This window comes from Manis javanica, chromosome 5 (assembly GCF_040802235.1).
Source record: "Manis javanica isolate MJ-LG chromosome 5, MJ_LKY, whole genome shotgun sequence".
NCBI classification, from domain to species: domain Eukaryota; kingdom Metazoa; phylum Chordata; class Mammalia; order Pholidota; family Manidae; genus Manis; species Manis javanica.
In genome coordinates, this window is record NC_133160.1 from 90,499,275 (window position 1) to 90,514,786 (window position 15,512).

The 15,512-nt window shown below is 37.8% G+C and overlaps 1 protein-coding gene, 1 non-coding gene and 1 pseudogene across 6 annotated transcripts in view; 2 read left to right on the forward strand and 1 right to left on the reverse strand.

The window, feature by feature from the left end:
* EMCN (endomucin) overlaps positions 1–15,512 on the forward strand; it is a 118,459-nt gene that overhangs the window by 88,982 nt on the left and 13,965 nt on the right. For 3 of the 5 annotated variants that reach the window (XM_073237249.1, XM_073237248.1, XM_073237246.1), the window contains one exon: positions 1,613–7,556. The exons of the other annotated variants lie outside the window; for them this stretch is intronic. The gene's annotated coding sequence lies outside the window, so the exon portion shown is untranslated. Of the gene's footprint in view, positions 1–1,612; positions 7,557–15,512 lie in introns of those variants that run through there. 5 annotated transcript variants of the gene reach the window in all.
* On the forward strand, positions 6,201–7,556 carry LOC140849585 (NADH dehydrogenase [ubiquinone] 1 beta subcomplex subunit 11, mitochondrial pseudogene; annotated as a pseudogene).
* On the reverse strand, positions 13,741–13,847 carry LOC140849814 (U6 spliceosomal RNA). Its single transcript, XR_012132003.1, has one exon. It is a non-coding gene; the product is annotated as a U6 spliceosomal RNA (small nuclear RNA).

The following is a 15,512-nucleotide window of genomic DNA, read 5'->3' on the forward strand; positions in this document are numbered from 1 at the left end:
GCATCTATTAATGTTATTATGTTTTTTAAGATATTAAAATGAATCTGATTAGAAATTTTTAAACAACCAACCTGGTCCTTCATTATAGATAGTTGAAAGCACTAGCTGAGAGGATATAGTTCAATGCCAGAAGGGCTGGGAAATGAGTCTGAAGCAGTAGAAGACACGAGATCATGGAGGTCTTGTCTCCCGTGGCTAATCACAAAGGACTTCAGATGGCAAGGATGACATTCTATTTCTAAGCAGAATAAAATCAGATTCTCTCCTCTTTCATTAATGCCACCAAGAAGTCACTTTTTCATCTGGGAAGACCTTCTGACCTCAGATGTAACACATCCAAAAAACTTAATTCAAAATTTGAGAGTGGGGCCTGTTCTGAAGTCCTCTCTGTAATCATTATGCTCCTTCTAGAGCTACGTCATGCTCTGGAGTGTGGCTAGACCATCTGTCAGCCGCAGACGCTCTGGGAGGACATCTGAAACACCCCATTCCACAGTCCTTTCCACAGACTAAGATGACGTGGATCCTATGGCCATTCTCATGCAATTCAAACTGCTGTGCAAGCCTGGCAGCCATTGTCCAGCCCTGCCCCAGGCAAGGCAGCAGTGCAGCCATCCTTACCAAAGGCCCTGCCCCCACCAGGCATACCATAAAGGAACAGAGTGCGGCTTTCCACAGGGTACTCCTGCCCACCCCTCTCCCACCATGCCATCCTGTTCCCAGACTCTAGCAAACTGCCAGCACTGCCATCAGCCGAATGTATCTAAGCCCTGCCAGGCAGGCCACCACCCCGTCCCACTTGACGCACAGAAGCTTCCATCTCCTGCTCTTTCTTGGACCAACACAGAAAGTTGTTTCTGCACCTCAAATAAAACAACCCTAAAGAAATAAAGCAAAGCCCTGGCTCTCCTTCCTATGACGAAGTAGAGAGTGGCTGTTCATTCTTCTCCCTGATAAGTGCAAAACAGCAAAGCATGAAAGTTACCGATAAACTTCTTAATTACTCATGTTGTCACAATAAGCAACAGACCTCGAATGGTGCCTCCTTAGTGACAGAGAATAGTAAAGTAAAGGGCTTTAACTTGAAGGGGAATGTGATGAGATTCATGCTTGAGACACACCCACAGAGAGTCTAATGTGGGAGATGAATCCCAGAAGAGTAAGACAGTTGCAATATTCCCTAGGAAAAGGACAAGGGTTTTACCAGGTCAGCAGGTATAGCAGAGATGGAGCAGAAGAGGCGAATGGGGTAAGGAAATGCCTGAAAGATAAAATTCTCCATAGGTAGTGACTGAATATAAGCAGTGGGAAGGAGGAGGATTAGGAATCTAGAAGATGTCCATACTACAGTGTGGGTGCCTGGATGAATCATGGGGGCATGAGCAAGATTGGAATGATGGAGTGAGAGGGAACAGGGTTGGGGTGGGAGGGTGAGACAGAGGTTTTCCTGTCAGATAGGTTAAGTTTGAAGTGCTTTTGAGACATTCAAGTACCTACTGGGTGGGAAAAATGAAGCTAGTTAATAATATTTCTTACCAAGAAGTGGTCCCCCCAAGCATCTCTGCTTCTTTTTCACTTTCTTGGAATTTGAACTTTTTTTTCCTGTCCACAGGCTTAATCTTCAGCTTCTATGCTCCAGGGATAGAAAGAGAGAAAGCCCTGTGGGATATATCCTGACTTCCAATCCTGTTCGCCGGTCTGCACCAGTCACCTGTCCCAGTAAAGTGATGTCCAGATAACATGCAATAATTTGATAGAATCAAAAAGAATCCTGGACCTCTCCTGTCCTTTGAAACATGAAAAACCACATTAGTACAGGTTATAGGAACATTCCCAGGATAGCAAATTTTAGAATGGGCATTTTTAAGCAGGTAACCTGATGGCCCAGGCAGGTGGGTTCACTGATGACATGACTTTCCCTTGAGTTTGAAGTTTCCAGAGCTGATGGTTTTTATCCACGGGGATTTTTCTATTTTCTTGGTGTTCTTTTATTACCTAATGTTTGTATTTATTATTTTCCACTATGTTAATGCAGGGAAATTTTGCAAGTGTATTATTAAATATTAGGTAGCAGTCATGCCATGCCACTTTATACATAAAGATATTTTATTCATATTTTCAAGTGTTACTTTTAATAAATAATTACTGTACTCAACACACTAAAAATATCACAATGTGACTGTGAAAATGGCAATGGTTTTGTCTTCCCATAATCATGAATATTTTTGGGGTGGTTTTTAGAATATGAGAACTCCCTAATGAAAGGCATCTATAGTAACTGAGAAAGAGACAAAGGATTCACAAATCAGACCCTTTTAAAGGGAAGTCAATTTATGAGTTCTTTGGTCTTTCTGTTTGTAATTCACACTATGTGACAAGGATGTAAGGACATTTATGACATGCTGTACTGCTTTCATAAAGATAAAGGAATTGAGATTATTTTCATAATCCATTTGGTTGATGGAATCTCTGCATTTTTTATTTCTTTTAGAAATGTAATGATCTGTTCTAGCAATCATTGTTAAGTCTCCAGCTTGTAGAAACCAACGCTTCAAAAATACATAATTGTGATACTGTTTTTCAGTGTATCACTTTGCTAAAAATACCATATGATTGTAACTGCCACTCCATCAGAAGCAAATTCTTCTGTGGAAAGCTGACTGATCAACCCTGACCACTCTGTGGATACATGTGATTAAAAGGTCATGTTGGTTAAAGTTCTGTGGAAAATTCTCAAACTAGTAAGCTGCCAATGGCAGCTTTTTAACTTTTATCATTACCTAAGCTGATTTTAATGCTAAATTATCTTAGTGTGGATAATGCAGTGGTGATGAAACAGTATATTTAAAATTGACTTTTTAATGTCTTTGTTGTAATGTATTTGAAAGCATTCAGCTTTGAGGATTATATATATAATCATCTTGGATTTAGCTCCCCGATATCTGGATCGTTTATAAGCAAGGACACCAAGCAGGCATGTCCGTATTTCTGACTGGAATCTCTTTATGTTTCTTTGAGATGAAAGATGGGAAATAGGGAAGAGAGTAAAGCAGTAGGGCAGAGAAAGGGCACAGCTCTCCAATACATACACTTGCCATTGAAGGGTGCTTTGCCCATGCTTACCTCTAATTTAGCAGTCTTTAAATGCTGTAACAGTGGCTGGAGCATGCCAACTACGGAGCATGTGTCTTCTGAAGGAAAATATTCCAACACCCCTAGAATGTCTTACTGAACTCCTCCTCAGAAGCCTTGTTACACAGAATGTACTGCAAAGATGCAAACCCTCCTGCAAGGTCAATTACTACATGTGCTATGTTATATGTTATCGGGTTCAAAAGAGACCATGTTCTTCAGTTTTTGTAAATATTGTTGGAAGGGAGTTTACATGGATCAGGAAGAAGGAAATCTTTTTAATGGTTGTGAAAAAACTAAATTCATTCTAGTTCAAGAACTATACATAAAAATATATGTTGTACTAACAACTATAGCATTCCATCTTTAAAAAGTCAAAATGATAAAAACATTGAGGAATCTGCAGAGATATTCCTGGCATTTTCAATATCAGTCTCATAGGTAATGTCTGCATTTTTATAAATCAACTTAAAACTTCTGTTGATATAAGGTATTTTGTTTTCAAGCCAAAAATATCACTAATCAGATTTTCTTAATTATCTGATTTTGATGAGCTACTTTTTATGCCTGACTTCTTGTAAGCTTTTCATTCTGATATACAGTTCAAATATCACTGCAGCAAAGGAAAAACTGCATTTAGATTAAAGGCAAACCTTTCTGTGTGTTTGTTCTGCATGACAATATGAATATAATTTGTCTATCAATAGTCATAACATAAACAAGAGCTAATTAACTGGCACCATTGTCATCTGAGAATAAGTGGATATTGTTGGCTAACACACTCGCTGTGATCAGCCAGCAGAGAAAGACTTCTAAATTCCCCTTGCTGAGCTGAAATATTCCATTACATATTTGGCAAATCTGTCTTATTTCTTGTCTATCTGCCTTGCTTACATTCATGAGTATCAAATTTGGACATCGATGAACCTTCAACAATGAACATTCTCGCTTTCCCTCATTTTTCTCTATTGAGCCTTACTTGTGATTATCAAGATATTTTATGGGCTTCTAAAAAGAAAACTGGATATGTCCTCTAAAAATTGTGTCTTGAGTGATGATACTCTCAAGATTATGAAACTGTTAATTATTGCCTAATATTAAAGACATCCATCATTGAGATTAACTAAATAACAGGTTCCATGAACAGAATTTGTGATGGATTATCCACAGGTCTTCCCTTAAAAATTTTCTCACAAATAAGACTTCTCACATTCCATTACATTAAATGAGTATACTTTGTCCTTGCTTCAAAGGAATTTGTCCTCTGGGACTGAATATACCTGTGTCCTGTTCTGAATACTTATTAAATGAAAAACAGTTTTGATAAGTAATGGAAAAACATCTATCTTACCCATCAGTATTCAGTTCCTGAACTTGAAGTCAGAATTCTACCAAAGTGATCATGGGCAATGTCATTAGTCAGATGACACCATACCCAAGACTCACTGTGTGCCAGGCACTGTGATAAAAAATTTCATATTCATCATCTCAGTTATCATCACAATAATGGTAAGAGATAATTTCTAATACTATTATTTTTATTATTTTTGCTATCATCATCATTATAAGCATATTCATTTTAAAGACATGGAAACCAAGACATAAAGTTAAGTAACTTACTCAAGATTGTACAAATAGCAGAAAACTGGATTCCAACCTAAATCTCAAGTCCCTGTTCTTCATCACTATAGTACTTGGTCTTTCTAGTCTCAGTTTACTTACCTATAAAAAAGGGTAAAAAGCATTATGCTCCTGGCCACAGTTAAGAGGGACCATATTTATCATCCCACTGTAAACAATTTAGAAACTGAATAACTGTTTCAGACAGCGGACAAAAGGCAGAGCTGGACTGTGAACCATGAAAAGAAAAAAACAAAATTGTGAGCCCTATGAAAGTCTCCAGTTTGACACATTTCAGACCAGCTGCATAGAGGAAGAGGACCCCTAAATAGAACCTGATAGTCATACTGAGTTGAGGAGACATAAATTGCAAGGTGATAAGGGACTTGGGAGTTGTGGGGCAGAGTACCAGAGAAAAGGGAGCTACATAAAGACCTCAAAAAATCTGCTTGTAAGTGACTCTGTATCTTTTGATAATGGAATATTAATCTGTGCAAACACGTGAGGCGAAAACTCACTGAAATCAAGCAAAGAATTCCTGAGCAGCTATATGCTGAAAATTACTGGATGTCGTACAGGGCAGAAAGACACTCGAGGTCTGACCAACCATGTTGGAAAATTCTCACTGGTCACCTTGATTAATGTCCTCAGGAGAGTCACACCTTAATAGTTGTGCTGAAATACCCTCTAGAGTAAAGATGACTCTAGATACACCCTATTACAGCCTAAAAGTAAGCCCTAAAACAATGAAGCCACTAATCCACAACATACTCAAAGGCCTCCCAGAACAAAGTCTGAAAAATCTTTTTATAAAGACAACAAAATACAGCAAAACAACAAATCAGCAAGACAAGTTCCAAATATTCCTCCTCCAATCTAAAATGGCATAGATGCCCCCAGAGAAGTAAATTGTGAATCATAATCATGAGATAAATTAGTTCAAAAAAATGGACTCACAAATTCCAGAGGATGAATACCTCACAAGTAATTCCATAAGGCTCGTATTATCCTGGCAGCAAGACCAGCCAAAGACATTACAAGAAAGAAAAAGAAAAAAACAAAAAAGAAACAATCATATAGTCTAATAGCCCTCATGCACCTATCAACACCATTAATTATGGCAAATAAAATTCAACAATGTAAGTGAAATTAATCCCAAGAATCCAAGTTGTCTAACATTTGAAAATCAGTCATTGTAATTCAACATATTAAAAGAATAAAGGAGAGTCAGAAATTCCATAGCCTGATCCAGATGCCAAGAAAATGTTTGCTTTCATGAATGCCATGGAGGGCTATGCAGCGCCTCACTTAATCCGGAAACAAAGTCCAGACTCGGGACCTATTTAGTGCAGCGAGGAAAAAGTGACAAAGATCGCACCCGGGCCAACTGCAGCTGCGCACAGTCGCATTTCCGCCCCCGCCCCCGAAATTCTGCAGAACAAACTGTCATGGCGGCCGCGATGTTAGGTTTGTGCACTCACTGTCTTTTGGCAGCAGCAGCGACGCGAAGGCTCCTGGCTGCCTATGTTCACTGGGAATCCAGCTCCTCCAGGGCTGTGATCACCTGTCTGCTGTGGCGGGAAAGCGGACACGGGGACCGACTATATGCTGGCAGGAAGACCCAGATCTGGAGGATGAGAACCTGTAGGAGAAGAATCCAGACTCCCACGGTTATGACAAAGACCCTGTTGTGGACCTCTGAAACACGCGGGGTGTCTTCTTCTTTGGTTTCTCCATCGTCTTGGTCCTTGGCAGCACCTTTGTGGCTTATCTGCCTGATGTACGAGTGGGCCCGCAGGGAAGCTGAGAGGCTTGTGAAATACCGAGAGACCAGTGGTCTCTCCATCATGGAATCCAACTGCTTTGACTCTAGCAGGATGAATGAAGCTACCAGGGGATGAAGACTGACCGGTTTCTAAGTGGAGCTCAAGAAGCACCATCTTCTCCACACCCTGCCCACTGTTCTGTCCTCTCCTCAAAGCACCTAATTAAAAGGACTGAAAGTCAAAAAAAATAAATGAATAAAAGAATAAAGGAGAAAACCCATAGGCTTATCTCAATAAATACAAAAAAGCATCTGACAAAATTCAATATGTATTAGTAATAAAATCTTTCATCAAACTAGGATTAAAAGGGAAGTTCCTCAATGTGATAAGCTACAGTTATGAAAAACTTACAGCTAACTCTTACATATATGGTGAAAAATTCAGTGTTCTTCTCTAAAACTAGAAACAAAGTAAACATAGTCATTCGTACAACTTCTATCAATGTTGTCACATTTGGAGTCCTGTGTGTTTGGAGCGGGGGAGTTCTAGCCAATGTAAAAGTGTAAGAAAAACATAAATGGCATATAAATTGGAAAGGAAGATGACAGAATCATGCATAAATCTTATGAAACCTACCAAAAAAAAATCCTACTAGAATTAATATGTGAACTTGTTATGGTTGCAGACTATAAGGTCATATAAAGTCCATATATAAAATAATATAATATCCATAATCAACTGATTTCTTTTGTTTAGTAACAAAAATAATGGAAATTGAAAAACTGTACCATTTACAACAATGCCAACAAGCATAATTCCTAGGGATAAATGTTACAAAATGTGTGTGCCCTCCTTGTACACTTTAAAACTGTCAAACTTCTGAGAGAAAGAACTATCAGATCATGGATTTAAAAACTTAGTATTATAAGTTCTACTTATGCTGATCTAAATATTTATTGCAATTCTAGTCCAAATACAGTTTTTCCCTTTGTAGAAACTGATAAAGTGATTAAAATGTTTATATGGAAATAAAATGGACTTGAAAGAGTTAAAACATTTTTTAAAGCATAAAGCTGGAGGGCTCACACTGCTTAATTTGGAAGACTTACTATAAAGCTGTAGTAATCAAAAAGTGTATATTGACTTCAGAATAGAATTTAATCAGTGGGACAAAATAAAGATATCAGAAATCAATAAATGTATGCTTTTTCCCTATATACACATGCATATAGCCAACTTATTTTTGACAAGGGTGCTATTCAACTGGGAGTGGACAGTTCAACGGGGAGTGGACAGTTATCAACAAATGGCTCTGAACAATAAGATACTCATGTGCAGAAAAAACTAACCTCCACACTTACACCACACACAAAACAAATCAAAATGTGTCACAGACTTAAATATTAAATCCAGATCTATAACATTCGCCTTTTTTAGAGAGGGTTAAGATTTCCTAAATAGAACACAAAAGGCCATGACTAAAGACAAAATAAGTTGAAACTTATTAAAACTAAAATTTCTGCTCTTCAAATGAATATTAAGAAACTAAAAATACAAGCCAAAGAATAAAAGAAAATATTTACACTAAATATGTCTGACAAATGGCTTGTATCTAGGACATGTAAGGAACTAAAATAAAAAATAAAACTGAAAATAAAGTCAGTCCACTAAAAACCAGGAAAAATATTGAAAAGTCAATTCACAAAAGAAAACATTATTTTCTAATGCACATGAAAAGATACTCAATATGATCTAGTCATCAGGCAATTACCACCACATATCAACAGGAATAGTTAAAAGTCATAAGGCTAATAATTCCAAGTGTTGATAGGAACATGGAAAAACTAGAATTCTCATACATTGCTAGTGGGAATGTAAAATGATACAAGCATTTGGAAAACAATTCAGCAGCTTCTTCTTGAAAAAAAAATGTTTAAAAAGGTAAATGCATATTTCTCATATGACACAGCATTTCTACTTATGTATTTACCCAAAAGAAGTGAAAACACATGTCCTGGCTATAGAAAGACCTACAACCAAATGTTTTTATTAACTGTATTCATGATAGTAAAATTCTGTAAACAATAACCAAAGTGTGGTACAGTCATATAATGCAAGACCATTAAGCAATGAAATGGAACAAGCCACTGATACACCCAACAAATGGATGAATTTCAAAAATATCATGCATTATGCCACACAAAAGAAGCCAGCCATAATGGAGTGTGCACTATGACTCCATTTACATGAAACAGTAGAAAAGAAATGAGACCAGTGGCTGTCTTGAGCCAGGGATGAAAGGGGAATGCCAAAAAGGAAGTGCAAGAGAATTTGGGAGGTGATAGAAAGTTCTGAAATTTGATTATGGTGTTGGTTATGTGGGTGTACATATTTGCCTAATCTCAAGCTGTACACTTAAAGTAGATTTTTTATATGTGAAATATACATTAATAAAACTAACTCGTAATTATTTTATAAACCTTTGCAGATAAAATGAAAGTTCCTGTGGCCAGGATTCTCACCTGGCCCTGGTTGGCTAGCTCACTACACATGTGTGGGCAATACTTTGCTATTGACTCTATATAAAGAGCTCACCCGAGTGGTCTGGGTGACACGGTGGCACAGCTGCAAGGCTGCAGGACAGCAGAGCAGAGGCTGGAGTGGTGGCAGTGCTGAGGACAGGGGCCCAGAGGACAGCTGTGCGGGACAGCTGTGCAGGCAGAAAGGCCCAGAGGACACCTGTGCACACAGAGAGGCCCAGAGAAAGGCTGTGTGGGATGGCTGTGTGGGCAGAGAGGCCCAGAGGCAGAGATTAGCTTGCTGCAGACTCACTCTAAGTAAATGGAATTTCAGTGACTGACATGCCACTGTGGAAATAAAGTTGGTTATAACCCTTTCACCCCAAGAATGTTTTACTGTCATTTCCTTTGGTCACACTGAATCCATGGTGAACTTGCCTGGGGCTGAAACCCATTGGCAAGACAACCTTTTAAAAGGCAGAGTTATGTAACTAACTTTCTTTATAAGCTCAATTGTGTCCCCACCAAAACTCATATACTGAATTTCCAACCCCTAGTTCCTCAGAATGTGACAGTATTTGGGAAGAGGGTCTTTAAAGTGACAATTAAGGTTAGATGAGAGGTCACTAAGGCAGACCTTAATCCAATATGACTGGTGTTCTTTTTTTTCTTTAATTTTTTATTAAGGTATTATTGATATATACTCTAATGAAGGATTCACATGAAAAACAATGTGTATACTACATTTACCCATATTATCAAGTACCCCAATGCAGTCACTGTCCATCAGTGTAGTAAGATGCCACAGATTCACTATTTGCCTTCTCTGTGCTACACTGTTTTCCCCGTGATCCCCCACACTATGTGTACTAAACATAATACCCCTCAATCCCCTTCTCCCTCTCTCCCCACCCGCCCTCCCACACCCCTCCCCTTTGGTAACCACTAGTTCCTTCTTGGAGTCTCTGAGTCTGCTGCTATTTTGTTACTTCAGTTTTGCTTCATTGTTATTCTCCACAAATGAGTGAAAACATTTGGCACTTGTCTTTCTCCACCTGGCTTATTTCACAAAGCATAATATCCTCCAGCTCCATCCATTTTGTTGCAAATGGTAGGATTTCTTTCTTTCTTATGGCTGAATAATATTCCATTGTGCATATGTACCAACTCTTCTTTATCCATTCATCTACTGATGGACACTTAGGTTGCTTCCATATCTTGGCTATTGTAAATAATGCTGTGATAAACATAGGGGTGCATATGTCTTTTTTAATCTGAGAAGTTGTATTCTTTGACTAAATTCCAAGGAGTGGGATTCCCAGGTCAAATGGTATTTCTCTTTTCAGTTTTTGAGGAACCTCCATATTGCTTTCCACAGCAGTTGAACTAGCTTATGTTCCCACCACCAGTGTAGGAGGATTCCCCTTTCTCCATATCCTCCCCAGCATTTGTTGTTCCTAGTCTTTTCCATGCTGGCCATCCTTACTGGTGTGAGGTGATATTTCATTGTGGTTTTAATTTGCATTTCCCTGATGATTAGTGATGTGGAGCATCTTTTCATGTGTCTGTTGGCCATCTGAATTTCTTCTTTTGGGAACTGTCTCTTCATATCCTCTGCCCATACTTTAATCAGGCTATCTGCTTTTTGGGTGTTGAGGTGTGAGTTCTTTATGTATTTTGGATGTTAACCCTTGTTGGATATGTCATTTACAAATATATTCTCCCATACTGTAGGATACCTTTTTGCTCTCCTGATTGTGTCCTTTGCTGTACAGAAGCTTTTTAGTTTGATGTAGTCCCATTTGTTCATTTTTTATTTTGTTTCCCTTGCCTGAGGAGATGGGTTCAGGAAAAAGTTGCCCATGTTTATATTTAAGAGATTTTTGCACATGTTGTCTTCCAATGGTTTCATGACTTACATTCAGGTCTTTGATCCATTTCAAGTTTACTTTTGTGTATGGGGTTAAACAATAATCCAGTTTCATTCTCTTGCATGTAGCTCTCCAGTTTTGCCAACACCAGCTGTTGAAGAGGCTGTCATTTCCCCATTGTATGTCCATGGCTCCTTTATCATATATTAATTGACCATATATGGTTGGGTTTATATCAGGACACTCTAGTCTGTTCCATTGTTCTATGGGTCTGTTCTTGTGCCAGTACCAAATTGTCTTGATTACTGTGGCTTTGTAGTAGAGCTTGAAGTTGGGGAGAATAATCCCCCCAGCTTTATTCTTCCTTCTCAGGATTGCTTTGGCTATTCAAGGTCTTGTGTGGTTCCATGTGAATTTTAGAATGATTTTCTCTAGTTTGTTGTAGAATGCTGTTGGTATTTTGATAGAAATTGCATTGAATCCATAGATCACTTTAGGCAGGATGGCCATTTTGACAATATTAATTCTTCCTATCCATGAGCATGGGATGTGTTTCCATTTATTGGTATCTTCTTAATTTCTCTCATGAGTGTCTTGTAGTTGTCAGAGTATAGGTCTTTCACTTCCTTGGTCAGGCTTATTTCTAGGTTTTTTATTCTTTTTGATGCAACTGTGAATGGAATTGTTTTCCTGATTTCTCTTTCTGCTAGTTCATTGGCAGTGTATAGGAATGCCATAGATTTCTGCATACTAATTTTATATCCCTCAAAAGCGGAGTGTTGATGTCTCCTAGAATTAATTCATTTGCTGAATTCAGATATTAGATCTAGTAGTTTGGGAGTGGATTCTTTAGGGTTTTTTATGTGCAATATTACATCATCTGGAAAAAGGGACAGTTTAACTTCTTCCTTGCCAATCTGGATGCCTTTTATTTCTTTGTGTTGTCTGGATGCCTTGGCTAGGACCTCCAGTACTATGCTGAATAGAAGTGCGGAGAGTGGGCATCCTTGTCTTGTTCCTGATCTTAAAGGAAAAGCTTTCAACTTCTCTCTGTTAAGTATAATGTTGGCTGTGGGTTTGTCATATATGGCCTTTATTATGTTGAGGTACTTGCCCTCTATACCCATTTTGTTGCAAGTTTTAATCATGAATGGATGTTGAATTTTGTCAAATGCTTTTTCAGCATCTATGGAAATGATTATGTGGTTTTTGTCCTTCTTTTTGTTGATGTGGTGGATGATATTGATGGATTTTCAAATGTTGTATCATCCTTGCTTCCCTGGCATAAATCTTACTTGATCATGATGGATGAGCTTTTTGATGTATTTTTTAATTTGGTTTGCTAATATTTTGTTGAGTATTTTTGCATCTGTGTTCATCAGGTATATGGGTCTGTAATTTTCTTTTTTTGTGGTGTCTTTGCCTGGTTTTGGTATTAAGGTGATGCTGGTCTCATAGAATGAGTTTGGAAATATTCCCTCTTCTTCTACTCTTTGGAAAACTTTAAAGAGGGCGGGTATTACACCTTCACTAAATGTTTGATAAAATTCAGCGGTTAAGCCATCTGGTCCAGGGGTTTGTTCTTAGGTACATTTTTGATTACCAGTTCAATTTTGTTGCTAGTAATTGGTCTGTTTAGATTTTCTGTTTCTTTCTGGGTCAGCCCTAGAAGGTTCTATTTTTCTAGAAAGTCGTCCATTTCTTCAAGGTTATCCAGTTTGTTTGCATATAATTTTTCATAGTATTCTCTAATAATTCTTTGGTTTTTCTGTGGTGTCCATAGTGATTTTTCCTTTCTCATTTCTGATTCTGTTTATGTGAGTAGACTCTCTTTTTTTCTTGATAACTCTGGCTAAGGGTTTATCTCTTTTGTTTACTTTATTGAAAACCAGCTCTTGCTTTCCTTGATTCTTTCTATTGTTTTATTCTTCTCTTCTCGAATTTATTTATTTCTGCTCTAATCTTTATTATGTCCCTCCCTCTACTGACTTTGGGTCTCATTTGTTCTTCTTTTTCTAGTTTCGTTAATTGTGAGTTTAGACTGCTCATATGTGATTTTTCTTCTTTCCTGAGGTAGGCCTGTATTGAAATATTCTTTCCACCTTGCACAGCCTTCACTGTGTCCCACAGATTTTGCAGTGCTGAATTATTGTTTTCATTTGTCTCCATATATTGCTTGATCTCTATTTTTATTTGGTCATTGATCCATTGGCCATTTAGGAGCATGTTCTTAAGCCTCAATGTGTTTGTGAGATTTTTCATTTTCTTTGCTTAATTTATATCTAGTTTCATACCTTTGTGGTCTGAGAAGTTGGTTGGTACAATTTCAATCTTTTAGAATTTACTGAGGCTCTTTTTGTGGCCTAGTATATGATCTATTCTTGAAAATGTTCCATGTGCACTTGAGACGAATGTGTATTCTGCTGCTTTTGGTTGTAGAGTTCTGTATATGTCTGTTAGGTCCATCTGTTCTACTGTGTTGTTCAGTGCCTCTGTCTCCTTACTTATTTTCTGTCTGGTTGATCTGTCCTTCAGAGTGAGTAGAGTGTTGAAGTCTCCCAGAATGAATTCATTGCATTCTATTTCCCCTTTTAATTCTATTAGTATTTGTTTCACATATATATATATGCTCCTGTTTTGGGAGCATACATGTTTATAATGGTTATATCTTCTTGTTGGATTGACCCTTTTATCATTATGTAATGTCCTTCTTTGTCGATTGTGACTTTCTTTGTTTTGAAGTCTATTTTGTCTGATACAAGTACAGCAACTCCTGCTTTTTTTCTCCTTTTTAGTTGCATGAAATATCTTTATCCATCCCTTCACTTTTTTTTTAATATGTAATGCTTCACCAATTTGCATGTCACCCTTGTGCAGGGGCCATGCTAATCTTCTCTGTATCCTTCCAATTTTAGTATATGTGCTGCCAAATTGAGCACCATCCTTTCACTTTTAGTCTCTGTATGTCCTTCGGTTTAAAGTGAGTCTCTTGTAGGCAGCACAAAGATGGGTCTTGTTTTTTTATCCATTCACTGACTCTATGTCTTTTGATTGGTGCATTCATATCATTTACATTTAGGGTGATTATCAATAGGTATGTACTTATTGCCATTGCAGGCTTTAGATTTGTGGTTACCAAAGGTTCAAGGTTAACTCCCTTACTATCTAAGAGTCTAATTTAACTCACTTAATATTCTACTAAAACACAATCAAAAGGTTGTTTTTTTCTCCTCCTTTTACTTCCTCCTCCATTCTTTATTTATCAGGTATCATATACCATATTCTTTATCTGTCCCTTGATTGACTTTGTGGATAGTTAGTTTAATTTTGCATTTGCTTAGTAATTAGCTGTTCTACTTTCTTTACTGTGGTTTTATTACCTCTGGTGACAGCTATTAAACCTTAGGAACACTTCCATCTATAGCAGTCCCTCCAAAATATACTGTAGAGACAGTTTGTGGGAGGTAAATTCTCTCAGCTTTTGCTTATCTGAAAATTGTTTAATCCCTCCTTCAAATTTAAATTATAATCTTGCCGGATAAAGTAATCTTGGTTTGAGGCTCTTCTGCTTCAATGCATTAAATACATCATGCCACTCCCTTCTGGCCTGTAAGATTTCTGCTGAGAAGTCTGATGATAACCTGATGGGATTTTTGTTTGTTTGTTTTTTGTTCTTTGTTTTTTGTTTTGAGAGGGCATCTCTCATATTTATTGATCAAATGGTTGTTAACAACAATAAAATTCTGTATAGGGGACTCAATGCTCAATGCACAATCATTAATTGATGGTATTTCTTTTATATGTGATCTTATTTCTCTCTCTGGCTGCTTTTAATAGTCTGTCCTTATCCTTGATCTTTACCATTTTAACTACTATATGTCTTGGTGTTGTCTTTCTTGGGTCTCTTGTGTTGGGAGATCTGTGGATCTCCATGGCCTCAGAGACTATCTCCTTCCCCAGATTGAGGAAGTTTTCAGCAATTACCTCCTCAAAGACACTTTCTATCCCTTTTTTCTCTCTCTTCTTCTTCTGGTACCCCTATAATATGAATATTGTTCTGTTCAGATTGGTCACACAATTCTCTCAATATTCTTTCATTCTTAGAGACCCTTTTTTCTCTCTGTGGCTGGGCTTCTTCGTAGTCCTCTTCTCTAATTTCTATTTCACTTATCATCTCCTCCACCGTATCTAATCTGCTTTTAATACCCTCCATTGTGCTCTTCAAGGATTGGATCTCTGACCAGAATTCATTCATGAGTTCTTGAATATTTTTCTGTAACTCCATGAGTGTGTTAATGATTTTATTTTGAAATCCCTTTCAGGAAGATTCATGCGGTCAATGTCATTTAAATCTTTCTCAGGAGTTGTATTCATAATTTTACTTTGAACCAGGTTCCTTTGGCATTTCGTATATGTATATGGCACCCTCTTGTGTCCAAAAGCTCTACTCTCTGGAGCTACTCAGTCCCTGAAGCAATGTCAAGGGTTGCAGGAGAGTGGTATTGTTGCCTGGGGGAAGGAAAGAGCTATTTCCTGCTTCCTGGATGCTATGCCTATCTCCACTGCCTGGGCCAGTGGGCTGAGTACACATGTATAAGCCTGTA